Below are 12,740 nucleotides of genomic sequence, written 5' to 3'. Positions count from 1 at the left end.
CTCAAAGGTTCCTCAACAGAAATGGAGGATAAGCCTGAGAATGTGTTGTCATGTCCAGAATTTTATCGTAAAAATTATCTGTCCATCAATGCCTGACTTGTTCCATGAATCAGTGCTATTCTCTGTCCAGGAGCCGCAGCTGTGCAGGCCCTGTCACATGGCCCAATCTCACCGGAACCAAATCCTGGCACCCACATGTTCCACCGGTCCTCAAGGTGCAGTTGAACATCCTTGACTTGTTTAACCCACGGTGACGTGCCAGTTACATGCAGCACTCACCACACCAGCAACAAAAGCATCAACAATCTGCAAAAGCATTTCTTCAAAGGCGTAAGCAAGTGACCCATTTAGAATAATGTCACACATCAGATCCCGCAGCATCTTCTTGCTTCAAACCAGGAATTCATACTTTCCCCCTGAGCCCAGGGTTCCAGGAACCAGGTATGTTTTTAAAAATGGTCCTTCTTTCCGGCTATAGAAAAGGAAGGAAATAGCAACAGCAGCCTCCAGGCATCTTCAGCCACCAGCAAGAGCAAGCAGCAAACACAACCTGCAGCTATGAACTGCTCTCACAACGAATAAGGCTAATTTGTAATTTGTAACAGCCTTCAGCTGTGAAGCGAGAGGCTGCTCACAGTCAAAGGGAGTGAAATTGACTTTCAGCATTGAAGGCACAGCAAGGCTCTGGCCTGGAAGTGTTTAGTAGGACAGACAGGCTGCAGCTTGCTCTTATTATGGGTCTCCACAATATTTAAAGATGGCTTGAAGGCCTGATAGAAGCAAAGCCGCTCAGTACCCCCCCCCCCCCCCCCCCTCCCAGCCCAGGGGTGACCCCCTAACCTGGAATGCTTCAGCCCCCCAACCAAGCCCAAGCCCTCAGAAGCGTTCTCCACTCTCCCCAAGCACTGGGCCAGTAGCTCCGGTGGCCTTGAGCTGCATGCCGGAAAATGGAAATAGCTACACACCTCCTCACTTCCCTCTTAGCAGCCATTGTGCCAGCTTCAAATTTTTATAAAGGAATACTGAACAATGCCCACGTGATTCTTGCTGGTGAGTCGGTTAATTCCCAGGAGACCGCTGCATTCGACTTCAATCTCGCTAATGAGATTTAAATGAATGCAAATGGGGTTATTGATATTCTTGCCATTGATGGGCGAGATCTGGAACTTGTCAACGGGAGCGGGCCGGATGAATTGCGCCCGGCGCAAATCTCGAGGGCGCCTTTCCTGCTATTTACCCAGCGCGCCCAGTTCCATGCTGGTGGTTGAATTGCGCCTCTGTCATGGCAAAGATCAAGCTCGCAACCAGGGTTCTCAAATGACGTACCTTGTCTGGATTTGATTTACTTTTGTACAATCCATGCCGCATGTAAAACATGTCTATCAAGTTCTATCGTATGAATTCTGCCCATGGTACTTCTGCAGAAAATCATGTAAGATTTAAGTAATTTACACTACAATTAAAATTCTGAAGTGTTCCTAAAGGACAATCTGGTCTCATCATAACCATTTGAAACTAATGTATATATTTTGTCCTCATTTCAGTTATTGCTGCTCTAACTTTGGTTCTTCAAAGTTAGCAGCATCATGGCCAAGTTTATGGTGTTACCTTTTATGCCCTTGATCAAACATATTTGTATGGTTGCTGCATCATGGACAAGTGCCGTATTATCTTTCAACAAGGCATTAGGATAATTGAATTAGCAATCTTCAGTCTTTTCCCACCTGCAGTTTATCAAGTGGCCAAGTCTTTTGTACTCGCCGAAGGTGAAATTTGCATTCTTACAAAGAGCGTTGATGGAGTTTCATTTATCTCTGAGTCTAACAAACATTGACTCAATATCAGATTAAAGGTTTGACTGTGTCCTCTTGAAAGATAAATACCGTCTGATCCATAAATCTGCCTGGCTACTCTTGGAACCATCTTGCTGTTCCGTTTTTTAAAAGTGTAGTTTTTTTAAAAGAGTCACAATGCCATCGTGATAGTATGGCCAATTAAAAGCATTTTCTCCAGCGCAGAGCTCTTTTTGACATTGATACAGTTTAATCCTATCACTCTGCCAGCATGTCTGTACCAAATATTTCCAGGTTTATCTTGTTCCGCTTCCTAAATCCCAGGCTCCAACTGTGCAGCCTCATTCCCTTTCTCTGATTCTCAATATTTGAAGAGATGAATTGTGTATAAAAGGAACTCAATATATTGGTACCTGTCCAATTATCCATCGCAATTTTCTTCATACGTTTGCTCTTTCTTCCTAACTTTTACCTCAATTTTAAAATAGCCAGCAGTGCATTATAATTAGACCTTCAATGTCTGCTATTATTTTCCTGCTAGATTCACCCACATTGACTCGGAATATCTTAGATTCCATTTAACTACGAGAGAGCTCATTCCCTGCTTCCCTCATCATCTCAAAATTTTCTGCAGTACATAAAACTTCAATTAAATGCAGGAAATTACTATTTTCTCACTGCTGTATTGCCGTAATAACTTCCCTTTTCCGTTCTTGTTCTCACGGCCCAGTTATTTTGTGATTATTTTTGCACTTTGCCAGCTTGCGCTCTTACTTAAATACAACGTTCTGGAGGATGCACTGCTTGGTCAACCAGAGTAGCATGTAATCACTTCCCCAGTTGAAAAGATTAAATTTAAGTTACACACTGCTATTAAACACACTGCAGAGGTTGCCTTTAAGTGTCTGAAGAGGATTCACTTTTACAATTCTGAACTCTCTATTCAGACGGCACTGGAAGAAGTAGCATGCTTGCAGCAAGGTATGAACGAGCCAGTGGAATCTCTTAAGATAGGCGTGGGTTATTTTTATTGGAGCAGAGAAGACTGAGGGATGGCCTGATCGAGGTGTACAAGATTATGAGGGGCATGGGCAAGGTGGATTTGGAGCAGCTGTTCCTGTTGGTTGAAGGGTCAGTCACAAGGGGGACACGCGTTTAAGGTGAGGGGCAGGAGGTTTAGGAGGGATGTGAGGAAAACCTTTTATACCCAGAGGGTGGTGATGGTTTGGAATGCACTGCCTGGGAGGGTGATAGATGCGGGCTGCCTCACATCCTTCAAAAAGTACCTGGATGAGCACTTGGCATGTCATAACATCCTAGGCAAGGTCGTTCAGATGTTTTTCATGTGTCAGTACTGATTCAATGGGGTGAAGGGCCTCTCCTGCAATGTATTTTCTGTGATTCTGTGAAGAATGGGAGAACTGAGACAATGAAAGAGACAAAGGAGTTGATCGTAGTTTTGTGCGACAATGTATTCTGACTCGTCGTTATTCGAGATCCGGCCCACTATGGTCGTATTGTCAGCAAACTTGTAGATGGAGTTGGAACCAAATTTTGCCACGCAGTCGTGTGCATACAGGGAGTAGAGTAGGGGGCTAAGTGCGCAGCCTTGCGGGGCCCAGGTATTGAGGACTATTGTGGAGGACGTGTTTTTGTTTATTCTTACTGATTGTGTTCTGTGGGTTAGAAGGTCGAGGATCCAGTTGCAGAGTGAGGAGCCAAGTCCTAGGTTTTGGAGCTTTGATGCGAGCTTGGCTGGGATTATGGTGTTGAAGGCGGAGCTATAATCAATAAATAGGAGTCTGATGTAGGAGTCCTTGTTGTTGAGGTGATCTAGTGATGAATGTCGGGCCAGGGAAATGGCATCTGCTGTGGACCGGTCGCGGTGGTATGACCAACCTCTCGTAGCACTTCGTTACGACTGAAGTCAGGGCCACCGGACGGTTGTCATTGAGGCACGTTGCCTGGTTCTTCTTTGGCACCGGTATGATGGTGGTCTTCTTGAAGCAGGTGGGGACCTCGGAGTGGAGTAGGGACAGGTTAAAGGTGTCCGCGAACACCTCTGCCATCTGGTCCGCGCAGGCTCTGAGTGCACGACCAGGGATCCCGTCTGGACCCATCGCCTTCCGAGGGTTTACTTTCAGGAAGGCCGATCTGACTTTGGAAGCTGTGATGGTGGGTATGGGTGAGTTAGATGCTGCTGGGGCACTCGACAGCGGATTGTTGGTTACCTGCTCGAACCGAGCATAGAATGCATTGAGTTCATCGGGGAGGTGTGCGCTGCTGCCAGAGATACTGTTCGGCTTCGCTTTGTAGCCCGTTATGTTGTTTAGTCCTTGCCACAATCGCCAAGAGTCTGTCTGTGACTAGCTTGGTTTGATATTCTCTCTTGACATCTCGGATGGCTTTGCAGAGGTGGTACCTGGATTTATTGTATAGGTCAGGGTCGCCTGGCTTGAACGCCTCAGACCTGTCCTTCAGTAGGAAGTCAATCTCGCGATTGAGCCATGCTTTCCGGTTGGGGTTCATACATACTGCTTTCTTTGGCACGCAGTTGTCCACACGTTTGCTGATGAAGTCTGTGACGGTGGTGGCATACTCATTTAAGTTAGTCGCTGAGTTCTTAAATATGGAGCAGACCAATGCCTGTATGCACAACAAACCCAGTGCAATGTATTTCTATGTAAGTGCCTATGAGTGCCCTTTTGTGCCCGTGTAAGATATCTGACTTCTTATATTTCTCCCAGGTACCAATAGTCCTGGTAAAAGCATGAGTAGTGGCAGGTTACTGAGTATGAGCAGTTCTCATCTCATGGTAGCTAAATTTCAAGACAGTGAAGCTGCAAATTGTACTTCTTGGATAGCAAGCAGGACAGCCTGTTCCTGCATACGTTCGGCAACATGTTGTCAGGCATTGGAATGGACAGACAGGAAGATCTCCTGCAGTCTGTGGTGTTGGGTGCTCTGAGGTACAGATGAACCAACACGGTTGCAATTGGTACAACTCTGTTTTATTCCAACTTGCTACTTACAGATTTGTCTTGATACTCTGCACGTGGTGACTCCCTGAGTGTGTTGTTAATCAGGTCCTGTCCTTGTCCTGGTCTCTAGATGGACTGGCCACCAGGTGTCGTGTTCCTTGTCTTCTACTGTCTCTGTCCTTGTCTGTGATTGGCTGTTGTGTTATGTGTGTTAATTTGTCTGTTGGTGTGTCTATCATGATGTGTGTGTTTGAATATCATGACATCCCCCTTTTTTTACAAGATTATGTGCCTACATGGTTATAAATATGAATCTGTCCTGAGTGCAGCTAAAAGTGTGTGTGCGTGATATTTACAGCATGTACATGTGTCGTAACTATATACATGGGGCGATGTCGGGTGTGTCATGCTAACGAGGTTGTACCATAACAAAACAAGAAAAAAACTTTGAAGTGTGGTCCGGTCAAACGAGATCTGGAATGATAAAACAGTAACATGTTACAATACAATAGTTGCTAAACTTTGACGTGTGAGCAGTCTCATAAGTCCAGTCTAGTAGGTGTGCGACGAATTCGGGTTGACCGCCTCAAGGGTGGGTTGAGAACCACCGGCTGAGGTGCGAGCCTGGCCACGGGTGGCGATGGAAGGGGCATGGTCTGTGGCAGCTCCATGAAGTCACTATCAGGAACCAGTGGAGGACACGGCGTCTGTGTGTGGTTCCGTTGCGAGCGTGGAAGGAGGCGAAGGGCTCGCCGATTGCACCTACGCACGGATTCATCCGGCATGCGTACTAGGAATGAGCGGGGAGCCACGCGTCGGAGAACTTCGGCAGGTGCTGACCAGCCACCATCTGGTAGATGAATGCGGACTTTGTCTCCAGGGGCCAGGGGGGGAAGATCAGTTGCCCTTGTGTCGTACGAACTCTTCTGGCGATCACGCTGCAGTTGCATCTTATGCAGTACCGGAGCATGGTCTGTTGTTGGTGCCAGGATGGAAGGCACAGTTGTTATGAGGGTGCGACCCATCAGCAGCTGTGCTGGCGAGAGACCCGTGGCTAGCGGGGCCGAGCGATAGGCCAGCAGGGCGAGGTGAAAGTCCGATCCAGCAGCAGCAGCCTTGCAGAGGAGCTGCTTGGCAATGTGAACGCCCCTCTCCGCCTTTCCATTGGACTGGGGATGCAGAGGGTTAGACGTCACGTGTGTGAAGCCATACGAAGCGGCAAAGGACGACCATTCATGGCTGGCAAAACAGGTCCCATTGTCCGACATGACAGTCATCGGAATGCCGTGGCGAGCAAAGGTGTCCTTGCAGGCCCTAATGACCGCAGACGACGTCAGATCGTGTAGGGGTATGACTTCTGGGTAATTGGAGAAGTAGTCGATGATGATAACATAGTCCATGCCAAGCGTGTGAAATAGGTCGACACCCACCATCGCCCAGGGGGCGTCACCAGCTCATGGGGCAGAAGCGTCTCAGGAGGTTGCGCCGGCTGAAACCTTTGGCAGGTTGTGCAGTTGAGCACCATGTTGGCAATATCGTCACTGGTGCCCGGCCAGTATACCACCTCTCGGGCCCTCCGTCTGCACTTCTCGACCCCCAAGTGGCCTTTGTGTATTTGATTGAGAACCAGCTGGCGCATACTGTGCGGAATGACGATCCTGTCTAGCTTCAGAAGGATCCCATCAATGGTGGCTAGGTCGTCCCGTACATTATAGAACTGCGGGCACTGCCCTTTGAGCCAACCTTCTGTCATGTGGCGCATCACTCGCTGTAAAATGGGGTCGGCCGCTGTCTCTCTGCGTATGCGGGCCAGACTGGAGTCGTTAGCCGGCAGATTTGCCGCTGTCAAGGCCACTTGTGCCTCGACTTGACATACGAACCCCTCCGTATCTGGTGGTGTACTCACTGCTCGGGATAGGGCATCCGCCACGACGAGGTCCTTCCCTGGAGTGTAGATCAGTTGGAAATCATACCTCCTGAGTTTAAGTAGGATGCGCTGGAGGCGAGGGGTCATGTCGTTCAGGTCCTTGATTATTATGTTGACCAGGGGGCGGTGGTCAGTTTCGACCGTGAATCGTGGCAGACCATATACATAATTGTGGAACTTGTCCAAACCAGTTAGCTAGCCCAGGCATTCTTTTTCGATTTGCGCGTAGCGCTGCTCTGTGGGGGTCATAGCCCGTGATGCATAGGCAACCGGGGCCCATGACGACGTGTCATCCCTCTGTAGGAGCACTGCTCCAATGCCGGATTGGCTGGCATCAGTTGAGATTTTGGTGGGACGAGACGTGTCGAAGAACGGCAACACTGGTGCCGTGGCAAGTTTGTGTTTGAGCTTCTCCCATTCCAGCTGGTGTGTATGTTGCCACTGGAAGTCTGTGGAATTTTTTACGAGATGGCGCAGAGCCGTTGTGTGGGAGGCAACGTTGGGAATGAATTTCCCGAGGAAGTTGACCATGCCCAGGAATCGTAGTACAGCCTTCTTGTCAGCCGGCCGCGGCATGGCTGTGATGGCGCTCACCTTGTCTGCATCCGGACGGACCCCTGACCGGGAGATGTGGTCCCCCAGGAACTTCAATTCGGTCTGGCCAAAAGCACACTTGGCTCGGTTGAGGCGCAGGCCATTTTCCCGTATGCGGGCAAAAACACGTTGGAGACGATGTATGTGCTCCTGCGGTGTGGTGGACCAGATGGTGACATCGTCCACATATACGCGCACCCCTTCGATGCCTTCTATCATCTGCTCCATGATTCTGTGGAAGACCTCGGATGCCGAGATGATGCCAAATGGCATCCGGTTGTAGCAGAATCTGCCGAAAGGGGTGTTGAAGGTACATAGCTTTCGGCTGGACGGGTCCAGTTAGATCTGCCAAAATCCTTTAGAAGCATCCGGTTTGGTGAATATCTTGGCTTGGGCCATTTCACTGGTGATTTCCTCCCGTTTAGGTATGGGATAATGTTCCCGCGTAATGTTATTATTTAGGTCTTTAGGGTCTATACAGATGCGGAGCTCGCCAGAGGGCTTCTTGACACACACCATGGAGCTGACCCATGGCTTGGGCTCCGTGACCCTGGATAGGACCCCTTGGTCCTGGAGATCCTGCAGCTGCAGCTTGAGGTGGTCTTTAAGTGGCGCAGGAATCCTGCGAGGTGCGTGAACGACAGGGATGGCGTCCGGTTTGAGGCGAATTCTGTATGTGTATGGCAGTGTTCCCATGCCTTCAAATGCCTCCTGGTTGTGAGCGAGGAGCGATTGTAGATTTGCGTTGAACTCAGCATCCGGGAAGTCAGATGTGTCGTCTGGAGAGAGAGACAGAATTCGCTGTATAAGGTGGAGAGCCTTACATGCCTGTGCGCCCAGCAAGGAATCCTTCGATGAGCCAACTATTTCAAACGAGAGTGTGGCCGTGTGCGTTTTGTGTGTCACCTGGAGCTGGCAGGATCCCATGGCCGGGATAACGTTCCCGTTGTAGTCGACCATCTTGCACCAGAATGGTAGGTGGTTTGACCTTCATGGCATGGAATGCTGAATACGCTATGAGGTTGGCGGATGCGCCAGTGTCCAGGCGGAAAGTGATCTGCGATCGGTTGACAGTCAGGGTGGCACTCCATTCATCGCCCGGATTGATGGTGTTGACGTGGTTCACATCAATGACCGCAACCCGGAAGGCATCTTGGTCATCTGTGTCGTTGGGTTGGATGTCCTGATGTGTGGGCTGGACGGTCCTCACGTGTCTGCGAGGTTGTCGGAGATGTGTAGGTTGAACCGCTCGACAGTATGCAGCGTAGTGGCCCATCTTGCCACAGCGTAGGCATTGTCAGTTTTTTGCAGGACATTGCCCTTTGAAATGTGCAGCTCCACAGTTGCTGCACGTCATGACGTCACGGCGTTCGTTACGCCATTGCGCATGCGCAGTTGGGTCTTGCATCGGGCGCACCTGCGCAGTGCGTCCCTCGATATTGCCGTTGGTTTTGGCGCGCACAAGCGCGGGAAACCTCGAAAAGCGCGCGAAACGGCCGCCCTTGTCCGGGCCGCGGGCCGGGAGGTACTCGATTGCCTGGATGCGTTCGGCCTCGTGGGCGGCCTGGCTTGCCGATTCGATCGCTAGGGACCCCCTCCGTGCCGATTCGGTCGCCTGAAATTGGGCAAAGCGGCTGGTCGCATTTTCATGGAGGACACAGGCTTCCACCGCAGATGTTAAGGTCAGGCCTTTAATTTTAAGAAGCTGCTGGCATCGGCCACTGGAGGCAATGGCAAAAACGATCTGGTCCCGGATCATGGACTCTGAGGTGTTGCCGTAACCACAGGACTGCGCGAGTATGCGGAGGTGCGTCAGAAAGGGTTGAAAGAGCTCGTCCTTACCTTGCAGGCGTTGCTGAAAGATATACCTCTCAAAGCTTTCATTTACCTCAACGTTGAAGTGCTGGTCGAGCTTGAGGAGGACCGTGTCATATTTGGATTGGTTCTCGCCTTCCGCGAACACCAATGAGTTGTATACATCGATGGCGTGCTGACCTGCGGTAGTGAGGAGCATGGCAATCTTTGTTTCATCCGAGGCACCCTGTTTTTCGTTGGCTCGCATGTACAGTTCAAATCGCTGCTTGAAGAGCTTCCAGTTGGTGCCCAGGTTCCCAGCGACTTGCAACTGCTGCGGTTTGTTGTTGATGTCCATGGCTCAGGATGGCAGATTTGCCGGCAGGTATCGATCCACTCACTTGGTACCATGTGGTGTTGGGTGCTCTGAGGTACAGATGAACCAACACGGTTGCAATTGGTACAACGCTGTTTTATTCCAACTTGCTATTTACAGATTTGTCTTGATACTCTGCACGTGGTGACTCCCTGAGTGTGTTGTTAATCAGGTCCTGTCCTTGTCCTGGTCTCTAGATGGACTGGCCACCAGGTGTCGTGTTCCTTGTCTTATCCTGTCTCTGTCCTTGTCTGTGATTGGCTGTCATGTTATGTGTGCTAATTTGTCTGTTGGTCTGTCTATCATGATGTGTGTGTTTGAATATCATGACACAGTCTAGAGAGACAACACCATTTTTCATAAGATGTTTCTGCTGAGCTATTAGTATTGAGTATTGATTTATGGTTTTGCAGAAGCAAAGCACTTATTGGACCATAAAATCCCTGAGGAGCCTCTCTGTAACGAGCCCTAATAAGCAAGCTGGAAAGATAGCCCTTTCCAATCTGACACTCCAGATCTCAATGGCCACAACCTGAAAATCCCTCAATTCAAGATGAATCTATGCTTCTTTTGCTCTACAGTGGATAACTTGGCATTCTTTCTGCCAGCTGGCATTGGCTTCAGAGAAAACAGGAAAGATCTAGGCCAACCTGAGAAGCAGCACTGTCACCAGTCCCCATTCTTGCTGTGCCACAAGATTTTGGCACTGGATCTGCAATGCCACTGATCTGCAAGAAAGCTAATGACATCAGTGAAATAAGAGGAGCCTTGCCTCATGATTCTTGCTCTTTCCAATCCCCAAGGCTAATTGAAACCTGAAGAAAGAGCTCTTTGAAATATGGCATAGCTTTATGGCAACAGTCTGATCATTGATGGAAGCACAGACTATCCTCAAGGCCTCTGTCATGGGGATTTCCACAGCAGATGTCACTGTAACTGCCACATGCTCTATGTAGGTAGGAGTACTGAAGAGTCATCCTGCATAGTACTGCAAATTATCTCGCCAGTCGACTAGCCATCTGTCGCAAACTGTTTGACAGAGGTCCCAACCACTACACAGAGACTTAATGCCCCAAGGGAATTCTTTCATTAAAGCTGCATGCATTATGTGCAGATCCCTAGCCTCTTCCAATGAAGGGAAAAATATTCTGTCCCTCTGGATAAAAATGTTCCATCTTGAGTTATTCCGGGTCTCACATTCTGTGCATTGCTCAGTACATTTCCCTCTGGCTCACTTGATAGTTACCCGAGGATGAATATCTTTGGGCTATGTTTTTGTGGTAAACACCACTGATTACACATTGCATGTATTACGGTACTGCCACTGTATTACAGGTACCACAGTAAATCCCAGCCTGCTGGCTCCTCCCAGCAGGCGGCGTATAAAAGTGCATGCTCTCCTGCGCTGCTCCCATTCTGGTTCCAGCTGCAGGAGGTACAACATCTTGTGCAATAAAGCCTCGATTGTTTCACCATTGTCGTCTCGTGGTAATTGACGGTACATCAATTTATTGCACAAGATGTTGTGGCTCCTGCAGCTGAAATCAGAATGGGGGGGGGGGGGGGGGGGCGGGAAAAGAAAGCCACGGGTCTGCCCGCCTGGTTGAGGGTGGCGGCCAGAGCTACGTCTGATGCATCGCTCTCCACCTGAAAGGGGAGGGTCTCGTCGACTGCGTGCATCGTGGCCTTGGCGATGACCGCCTTGATGTGGTTAAAGGCCTGGCGGGCCTCAGCCGTCAAGGGAAAAACTGTGGACTTGATGAGTGGGCGGGCCTTGTCCGCATAATTAGGGACCCACTGGGCGTAATACGAGAAAAATCCCAGGCATCGTTTCAGGGCCTTGGGGCAGTGGGGGAGGGGGAGTTCCAGGAGGGGGCGCATGCAGTCGGGGTCGGGCCCTAGGACTCCATTTTCCACTACGTAGCCAAGGATGGCTAAGCGGTTGGTGCGGAACACTCATTTCTCCTTCTTGTAGATGAGGTTAAGGAGTTTGACGGTATGGAGGAATTTTTGGAGGTTTGCATGGTGGTCCTGCTGATCGAGGCAGCAGATGGTGACATTATCTAGGTACGGGAAGGTGGCCCGCAGCCCGTACTGGTCAACCATTTAGTCCATCTCTCGCTGGAAGACCGAGACCCCATTGGTGACGCCGAAGCGAACTCTCAGGAAATGATATAGGCGGCCATCTGCTTCAAATGCAGTGTACTGGCTGTCCTCTGGGCGGATGGGGAGCTGGTGGTAGGTGGACTTCAAGTCTACTGTGGAGAAGACTCGATACTGCGCAATATGATTGACCATGTCAGATATGCGTGGGAGGGGGTACGCGTCGAGCTGCGTGTACCAGTTGATGGTCTGACTGTAGTCAATGACCATCCTGTGCTTCTCCCCAGTCTTCACAGTGTAGCCACCTAAATTGGCCAGCTCCCGATTTAAAATGGCAAATGGCAAAGGCTGATGGGAAAGTCAGCCAACACAGACAGAAACCAGCAGGTGCAGGTTTGCTGTGTATTTAACTCTGCAAAAGGCCAGACAACATCAATACCAGCGACCATCAGCATAACAATGTAGCAGCCATCTACATACTGATGAGCAATCCCCAGGAACAATAAGTAACATTTGGGACACACAAAGCAAAGCCAGACTCCCCGGCGCCAGCAGGAGCCAATACAAAGGAGATGAACGAACACCTCAAGACCGCCCATCGATCAGGGAACCGCTCCAGTATTGGAGAAATCGAACCAAGCGATTGGGACAAAGTCCAATCACTTGGGACCAGGTACAGGGTCCGCAGCGAAAGGCGGGAAGTCCCTGGGGTCTATAAGAGTTAAGCCCCAAGTTCAAATCACTCTCTCTTCGTCCTGCCCGGGTCAGCAAGCAACCCGAACCAACATTGACCGTGACCAGTGCAGTGACCGCCGACAGAAGTAAGTCTTAATTCAATGCTCGCTACGAGATAGGCGCTCCTAGCTACCAATCCGTACCAACTTCGAATCCCGCAGACTCAGAACCCGAACGAAAGGCCATTTGTTCCCCTGACCTGGTGGGCCAGTCCGAAGTTAAGTATAGGCCTGTTAGTTGTAGAAGTAGCTTAGACGTAGAATTTGTGCATGAGTAGCGATTACTGTGTATAATAGATGTGCTTTGATTTGAATCTTACTAATCGGTGCATTGGCTTATTGATCATTACTTGGACTTGAACCTCGTGGCGGTATCATAAAGATACCTGGCGACTCGCGAGCAAAGGTAATAAAACAGAGCAATTGAACCAACCGGAA

The sequence above is a fragment of the Scyliorhinus torazame genome, chromosome 2 (genome assembly GCF_047496885.1).
Source record: "Scyliorhinus torazame isolate Kashiwa2021f chromosome 2, sScyTor2.1, whole genome shotgun sequence".
NCBI lineage: Eukaryota > Metazoa > Chordata > Chondrichthyes > Carcharhiniformes > Scyliorhinidae > Scyliorhinus > Scyliorhinus torazame.
The sequence above is the reverse complement of the archived record's forward strand: the minus strand, read 5'-3'. Positions refer to the sequence as shown.